The following is a 9,656-nucleotide window of genomic DNA, read 5'->3' as shown; positions in this document are numbered from 1 at the left end:
GAGGAGAAGAGAAGAGAAGAGAAGAGAAGAGAAGAGAAGAGAAGAGAAGAGAAGAGAAGAGAAGAGAAGAGAAGAGAAGAGAAGAGAAGAGAAGAGAGCAAGGAGAAGATGGCTTCCTATTTTATACAGAAAATAACACACCAGTGAGGGCAGGAACTGAGCCAAGTGGATTGTGGAATAGAAAGTCATTGTCCTGGCAACGCAGGTCAAGGGTCACATGGTTAGGAGTATCCTGGTGCTAACAATCATAACTACCTGTGGCTATTTAAAGCCATGCTGGGGCTGGTGACATGGCTCAGTGGATAAAAGCACCTGACTGCTCTTCCAAGGGTCAGGAGTTCAAATCCCAGCAACCACATGGTGGCTCATAACCACCCATAAGATGCCCTCTTCTGCAGTGTCTGAAGACAGCTACAGTGTACTTACATATAATAAATAAATAAATCTTTAAAAACAAACAAACAAACAAAAAAGCCATGCTGGTTCAGTTTCTTCTTCCTGTCTGTCCACTTCCATCTTGGCTTTTTTTTTTTTCTTCTGAAACATCTGCAACTCTTAGCTCTGCCTCCCTTTTTCTTGTCCAAGCACAGGCCTCCTGCTGCACTATTTTAATGTGATTGGACAGGGAAAGTCCTGTCACATATCACCCTTTCTGTTTAAATAGAAAAAAAACAAAGAACAAAAAACAACCAAACTTTTCTTTCAAAATATAAATTGAGCACAACTATTACCATTTTGTAATTTATAAGGTATAAAATAAACCTAACACCCAGTCCATCATTTTTGTCATTAAGATAGAACAATGTCATCTGTCCTAGCTTAAAAGACTTATGTCCTGGCTTTAGATTGTATGCCATCTGAAAACAATCTTCTCAAATCTGTTCTCTCAATGTAAATAGCCTGGTTTGACTATAAGACTATAAGTCTTCAACCCCGTCAGAAATCCAAGAATGACCAACATTAACTGAAAAATATATAGGAAGCCTAACACAGCTTCCAGAACTGAGACAAATTGTAGAGACAGCTGCCTACCTATACAGCCCCAGTAAGTGAGGAAGATGGAGCATGTCTTCAGCCTTCTGTCCCAGGATCATCTGACAGACCTTAGAGATACAGGAAGACTAGCCTATTCTGTCTCGGCAGACTAAGCTGTCCTAACCTGTAAATTGTGTCCTTTTTCTGGAAAGTCTGATGTCTGTAGATGAAATAAGGCAATTCTTGCCTAGTGGCTGCCTCATCACAACTGAAGCAACTTCATTGATGCTCAATTTCTTCTTTGAATTCAAGAAAGGGAATGCTGTCAGGAGCAGACTTGTCTCAACAACAAGTGAATAAATAACATTAAATGTCACATTCCATGGATTTCTGACATTTTTGAAAGCCAACTATCTATGTAAAGTAATCTGGACTGTTCTCTGTTAACTACTCTCAGCCATTTCTAAAACACCCTAACAGTAAACCCAGAACCACGAATTTGCTATTTGGCCCTTAACTCACAGGCTTAAACATCTCAGATCAGTTTATAATAACAGTTATAGAAGGACTGGGTCTAAGCCCTGTACTTTAAAATTTTTTGTATCAGTAGAAGAAATTTAAACCAATAAAAACCTTGATTTTGCATCAAAATAAAACCTGTACCAACATAAGAAACTATGACTTCAACTTAGTAACAATTAAAGAGATTTCTACAGAATGAGATTATGGCTATGCAATCAATTCTAGCTATTCCTCCTTGTTCCAATTACGATCTTTTCTACATCCCCTAGAAAGACAACCTATAATAACCCCTTCCAGCTCCAAAGCCCAGGGAACTGGCTTGACAACTCTCCATAACTTCTTCAAGCTGAATATGGGCTGGGCGTTGAGATGTTTTGTCAGGGCAGGTGTAGGGAAAATAGGAGAGTTGGTTGGCCTTAATCACCTTTTCTAAAAACACAAAGACAAAACCTTTCTCCCAAATCAGCATATCCTTAAGCCAGTAATCAGAAAACCCTTTATTTAGACCTCTCTTCCAGAAGAATAGTATGACCACAAAACTCAAAATCACACCCATTTTGAAAATTAAAGCAATCCAAAGCAAATGAAATAAAGTAGAATATTGTATTTGCCTATTATTAGGCCTTATTTATTTTGCCAAGCAGGAATATAACCCAAGATTCTTGTGGAGCCCACATTAGACAGAATCTGAGTATACTATGAAGTGTAGAAAGCAATCTTCATACAATCTTACTGCCTAGAGCAGTCATCTTGTTATACCATTTATCTGTTTGGCTCTCTGTCTGGAGCCACTGACATACTTTATTAATACCTGTATAATAGCTATCTGTTGATCTCTCTACCTGGAGCCACAGACAATATAATTACTACCTGTACACAACAAGCAATTATTATCATTGCCTTGCTACTTGAAGTCAGTGACTAATTTTCCATATCTTAGTTCCAAAGAGCAGGCAAAATTCTCCACATGATTCATGATTTGGACAGAATCTGTATATAAATCTATAATAAAAGCAAATGATCCCAATTTAAAATTCACAGTTCAATCCCTCCACCCTAAAAAGTAGACAACTTCATTCTTCTGATTCAGAGCAGCCTGCAATTCCCCACAGCAGGGGACCTCAGGGCCTCCTTTGTTTCAATTTCCCCTCCCCTCCCCCCAAGCTGAGTCACATGACTTCTCCAGTGCTACCTCTCTCTCACTTAGAAAATGAAACATTAACTCTCAGGCTACTAATCTTAAATTTCCAGTGGATTCTTGCCCAACACATTAGCTCGCCACCTGTTGTGGAAAATATTAAAAATGACTTGCCAAGTCCCCACGCTACCATCCAGCCACTTTCTGCCCCGCTAACTCTCCTGCGGGCCAGAGCTTCCTTCACTGGCACACCAGCCCCATAGTCATTTCTATCCAGGGTAGCCCTTACATCCAGAGATTCGAGGTTCAGGAAACCCCCACAGATCACAGTCTTTCCAAATAGGGTCAGGAAACTACTCCATAGCTGGATGCCAGGAACAGATCCAAATTGCTATTATTCCTTTGTCTGTTATTCCATCTAAATATTATGATCTCTATACTTGTTTTCCCTTTGACCAGACAAAAGATTATTGTAGAATATGGCCAGATGAATATGGGGGCTGCCTATATTGGTCTTATCAGGTACACATGCTAGGATCACAGACCATTCATTTCTTATATCAATACTGCAAGACACTCTTTTTCCTAGGGGATTCTAGGTGGGAGACAGGAGCTCCTCAGACAGATATCACAGCAGAGTATCACAGTATTTTCCCACTAAAAGTCAAAGAAAGGTAGTGGAGATATACTAGAGAATCCATTTTTTTAATTAACACCCTCCTGCCTTCCCCTCCCAAATGCTGATATTATAGATGTGGGCCACTATTGCTAGCCTACAAACCAGATATTTAAATGTAGTTAAAAAAAAAACTTGAAATATTAATTACTAACCCCCATTATGGATGAGAAACAAAAGAGCCAGGATGCTTATAAGATAAACCAAAAACTTAAAATTCTTAGAACTAAGCCAAGGGTTGTTGGTGTGTGTCTTTAATTCCAGCATTTGGAAGGCAGAGGCAGGAGAATCTCTGAGTTCCAGGCCAGCCAAGTGAGCTCAAGGACAGCCTGGACTACACAGAGAAATCCTATCTCAAAACAAAAACAAAAACAAAACAAAACAAAACAAGAAACAAAACAAAAAAAGTTATAGCTAAAAACTACTGACAAATAAGTAACAAAAAGAAAGGGAGCCATTCTGTGTATACTACAGGCAGACATTTCTTAGAAAGGTGCAAACGGGGCTGTGGTAGACTATATTCTCAGCAATTGTGAGGTGGAGGCTAGAAGATCTGGAGCTGTGATGGAGTATCCATAGAAGAAGACTGCTCAGACACTCATTTAAACCAATACAAAGTCTTTATTGGCCAGCAACTACACTGGGTGTTCAGGATCCCAGTGCAGTGCCCAGACTTTCTTAGGGTAAGCTTTTGGGCACACACATACACAAAACATATTCTGGATTGTCATATTAATGTTAGTGGGAACAGTTAGCCAGAAGCAAAACTACAGGAGCCAAAGCCAAGGTTGGCACATTTAGCGACTTTCCCAGAGCTATAGACTTTGTTAGTTTAAGTCTTTGTCTTTGTTTCAGCAGGTTGTGCTTTCTACAAGCTGAGTTTTATAGCCCGAGTGGTACTTCCATCATGGAGTCAGTTGTGCTAAGGTCAGGGGTCAGTGGGAGGTGTTACAGAGCTGCAGTTCAGCCTGGGCCACATAGCCAATTTGTGGCCAGCATGGATTTAGTGAGAACCTATCTCATAAAAAAATTAAATAAATAAAGTTTAAGATAGCAGAGGAAGGAAGATAGAAGCAAGATAGAAAGTAGACAGGACTAAGGCAGTATAGGGGTCTTGGGTTGTTTTCTCTGTCAAATGAAGACTTAAAAGGCAGAGAAAATCTGCAGTGCAACGTGTAGCCACGGAGAAATCCCAAATCTCAAGCTGTGCAGCCAGAATCAGCAGTCAAAGGAGGGCGGTTACTGGGGCTGAGAACACATGCACTCAGCAGTCCAGACATACAGAGAAAAAGACCCCGTGCAGAGTAGAGGACGACCAAGACACCACACACACACACACACACACACACACACACACACACACACACAAAAGTGGGGCCGGGGACTTTAAAGCCTCTGAAGACTGAAAAGTTTTCCTCCCCTAATTCAGTGTTGGTCAGTTTGAAGGAAGCTAAAGTAGTTGATTGGCCCAGAACTGTGCTGTGACTTGTTTGCTAAGCAGTCTGAATTCCTTGAGCCAGTCCATCAGCAGGGATTTCTCTCTGTACCTGTCTACCTTCCTAGTCTGTCTAACTCCCAGTCTCTCTGGTTGAAATAATAAATAATAGTGGAGGAAAACAAAATAAATCCAGAGAAGCAAAGCAATTCCTAACGTCAGTATTTGCTTCCTTTTCCAGGAGATTGGGGACGCTTTAGTCCCCACCGACTGTCTCTTGCTGATGATTTGGCTTTGGGAGCAGCCATTCTCTCTGAAGTCAAAACAGGTTGAACCAGAAATGGTTGTTTCCAGGCTGGGCCTGTTTTCCTAACAGGTTGGGAGGTGCTGTACTACATTCTGTGAGTACTTTTCAATATGAGGGCCTGCCGATGTGAGGAGTGAGTGAGGAGCCACCTTTAAGCTTCAACCCTGTGGAGTCTGAGGACGCCATGGTTGGATGTCAGTCTATTGTTTTTGATTGATGACTGTGATTCCTTTAATTTTAAAGTAATTACGGATGAAGACCTGTTGTCAGCTATTTTCCACACAGTTCCCAGCTTGCTTTAGTCACTGGTCCACGCTTCCTTCCCTGGTACAGCTGATTTCTATTCACACTTGTTCCTACCTCCAGGTACTTTAAATACCTTATAAGGATGAAACCCTACAGTATTTGTCCTTTTGTAATGTTATGCCCAAGCTGCAGGGGCCAAAGACCACCGAGGAGCTAATCCTGATGATGCAAGACACAAAAGGGTGTTTATTATGAGCTCTCAAGCAAAGTCTTTCAGACTCTCACCATCCCAGCAAGTCAGAGTGAGAGCCCCAAGTCTAGGGGTTCAGAGTTTTTGTTGTGGTTACAGCAAACTTGGGGAAATTCCATACACGTCAGCAAGTTAATATTTTAAAAACTACATTTCTGTTGTAATCTGCAGGAACCAAAGCCAAGGGCAGAACCACCTGACAAGCAGGATGGCTAGGTTATCTATGCTCTGCAGGGTGTCTTAGGTTATCTCTGTGTACCTTGGTCCTACTATTGTAGCCTGGCTGTTGCTAAAGGGGGCAGGGGAGTATCAGAGGATGTTTTGCTCAGGTGCGATTTTCTCTCTGGGATTTGAGGTTAGCCCCTGGTTTCACACAAAATGGAGGTTTTTTTTAAAGACAGGGTTAGTTGGGTTTTACAGTAATTCATATTTCACTTCATGGAGTATCTTCAAGTCCCATCACATTGTAACAGGATCAGTGTTAGTGTTGTCTAAACTCTACCCCACAATTACCTAGCAATAGCCATGTAGGCCTGACCCACTATAAAAGGGGCTGCTTGCCCCCTCCTCCCTCTCTTGCTCTCTTACTCCTGCCTCTCTTGCTTCTCTCTTGCCCTCTTGGGCTCTTCCCTTCCCCATTACCTTCCTCCTCTCTCCACATGGTCATGGCCAGCCTCTACTTATCTACTCTCTCCCTCTCTCTGCCTTTCTCTGCCTCTACTACCCTCTTAACTCCACTCCCCACGCCCTGAATAAATTCTATTCTATACTATACCATCACCATCTTGTGGCTGGTCCCTCAGGGGGAAGGGATGCCTCAGCATGGGCCTGCTGACACATCCCCTTCTCCCATACCTGACTACACCCCCATAGAACATATTCCCTCTCTCTTTATCTTTTTATAAACATATCAGAGTACCCCTTTCTTATGGGTGCATATTGATGCATTGTATACCACATTTTGTCAACTGATTTATCCACCATTGAATAGATAGACTCAGTCACAGTCAGAGGTTTTCTTTATTTTCTAGAGATGACACAGGGTCTCATGTAGCCCAGGCTGGCCTTGAACTCTGTGGCTAAGGATGACCTGGAATTCCCGAAGTTCTTTCCCCTCCCTCACAAGGGCTAGGATCACAGTCATGGCTTATCACTCCCAACCCTGAAAAGTTTATAATGATTGCAATTCTATCACTTTCCCACTCAAAAACAAAACAAAAATAAAACAAAACTGAACCCGTTCCTGTCTTTTTTTAAAAAATAATTATATATGTATGTATGTATGTATGTGAATACACTGTGACTATCTTCAAATACCCAGAAGAGGGCATCAGATCCTGTTACAGTTGGTTGTGGGCCACCATGTGGTTGCTGGGAATTGAACTCAGGACCTCTGGAAAAGCAGACAGTACTCTTAACCGCTGAGCCATCTCTCCAACCATTCTAATAATCTGCCATTTGGACATAGTTGTAAAGATTTGTTGGGAGGTTGTTCTTGAGACAGGGTCTCTTGATGTATCCTGGCTGTCTCGAAAAGGGTTTGTTTTTAATTACTCTATTCTTGACGTGTTTTTCCATTCTGAAATGGATCTTTCATGCCCTCTAGAAAAGTCTCAGTAATTTTTTTCAATATTGCCTCAGTCGACTTCTTCTGGAATATCTAATAAAAAAAAAATTCCGCCAGGCGTGGTGGCGCACGCCTTTAATCCCAGCACTTGGGAGGCAGAGGCAGGCGGATTTCTGAGTTCGAGGCCAGCCTGGTCTACAAAGTGAGTTCCAGGACAGCCAGGGCTATACAGAGAAACCCTGTCTCGAAAAACCAAAAAAAAATAAAATAAAATAAAATAAAATAAAAAAAATTCCAAAATTGTTTATGCTCTATCTTAACTACTATCTCTTAATTTTTTAAACATTTTAGTATTTTATTGAGGAAAAAATATTTTCTTTTTTTTTTTTTTAGATTTATTTATTTATTATATGTAAGTACACTGTAGCTGTCTTCAGACACTCCAGAAGAGGGCGTCAGATCTTGTTACAGATGGTTATGAGCCACCATGTGGTTGCTGGGATTTGAACTCCGGACCTTCGGGAGAGCAGTTGGGTGCTCTTACCCACTGAGCCATCTCACCAGCCCAATATTTTATTTCTGAGACATCTCATTATTTTGCAGGCTTGGGCTCAGCCTTCCAGCTTCCTGCCTCTGTTTCCAAAGATACGGGTTACAAGCTGTGTCACTATGCCTGGGGCTTATTTTGAAAAACGTATACATTTTTAATTTGTAATTAATTTTAATTTGTAATTTTAATTTTTGCCTTGTTGACACAGGATCTATGGAAGCCAGGTAGGCCTTGAACTCACAATCTTCCTGCTTTGCGGTCCCAAGTGCTGGTGTTATAGACAAGTCATCACCCACTTCTCTGAACAGATGCTGAATGCAGGTCTGCCACTGCAAAGCTCAGTCTGATGTCACACATCAGACCTGTCTCTGGAGTCTACTCTTACAGAATCCTTACGACTTTAGAAAAAGTTCTGTTATTTTTGTTTTGTTTTATGAGACAGGGTCTCACTATGTAGCTCTGGTATGCCTGGGACTCACCGCATTGACTAGGTTACCCTCAAACTCACAGATATATGCCTGCCCCTGCCTACTGAGTGTTGGCCATGAAGAGCCACCAGACTCAGCTCCAACAATTCTGACATTAAATTTATGAAAGCACCAATTATCAACGATGAGTAAACTTTGTTCCAGAATTTTAAAACTCTATACTTTGAATGTTCCTTCCAAAATCCATATTACTTATTGGCTGCTGAGATTGCAAAGGGAACTGACACATTGAGAGACACCTGGGTCGTGAGCATTCTACCATTTTAGGTAGACATACGGTGAAATTCTGAGAGTTAAGTTATCTATTGCAGGGGTGGCTCCTTTACGAATGTGAGTTTCTAGAGTATTCTGTTCCTGCCCTCATTTTCCAGCTCTTGCAACACTTCCAGAGTCCCTTACCAGATGTGTCTCCCTACTGAAATTCCAGCCTCTAAAAGCACCAGCCACATAAACTACTGTAGTTCTAATTTACGGTACATGGAACTCTTGCATAGCAGCATCAAACTGACTGACACACTCAAACACAGCAGCACACTAAAGGGACAGCGTTCATTCTTGCCTTACTAAGGGAAACAGGTTAAGTTTTAATTTTGAACAGAACTAATATTAGAGAATTGTGGAAATGGGGCTTCAGAAAACATATGGCCTGTAGCTACCAAGCCTAAAAACATTTAGTTTCTCCAAACCTAGAGAGTCCTTGTGTATCAACTCAGTGAACCTACAGTTTCGTATTTTCAAATGCTTAAGAGAAAGGGGGATGGTTATCATTTTCAGCAGTCATGGAAATGTTACTATGATTAACACATTTATTTTCAGTCATTGAAGACTTACATAAAACGCTGGTGATGTTGGTAACATCCACAGAGTAAAGCATTATGTAATATAAAGGCTTACTCAAATATCCCACCAATCAATCCACAGACAAAAAACATGACTTAGGTTTATATGTTTGTCATCGAATGAACATACTTTTATCATACTTCAGAAGAGAAAAAAGGGGGAATGTGCGTTTTAAATACTGAAAAAAAAAAAACACCTCAGGGTTTCTGTAACTCTGTATATGTGCCTATGAATGTATTTGTATGTATCCACACATCTATGTGTGTAGGTAGGCCAGAAGAGCTTGTCCAAAAAAGGGCTTGGATCTCCTGGAATTGGAGTTGCTGGCAGTTGGAAACTGCTCCATGCAGGTACAAATCTGGTGTCTTTAAGAGCAGGAAACCAGCACTTGGGAGACAGAGGCAGGTGAATTTCTGAGTTCGAGGCCAGCCTGGTCTACAGAGTGAGTTCCAGGACAGCCGGGGCTACATAGAAAAACCCTTTCTCAAAAAAAAAAAAAAAAAAAAAGAGCAGGAGCATTCATAACCTCTGAGCCATCTCTCAACAGCTTTCCACTCAGCTGCTTTTTTTTTTTTTTTTTTTTTTTTGAGACAGTTAATGTATCCCGCGCCAGCTTTGAACGATTCTGCTACTTCTGTGCCTTTAATATTGGCACTCCATTC

Source organism: Mus pahari, chromosome 8 (assembly GCF_900095145.1).
Source record: "Mus pahari chromosome 8, PAHARI_EIJ_v1.1, whole genome shotgun sequence".
Lineage (NCBI taxonomy): Eukaryota > Metazoa > Chordata > Mammalia > Rodentia > Muridae > Mus > Mus pahari.
This window is presented reverse-complemented; position numbering follows the sequence as displayed.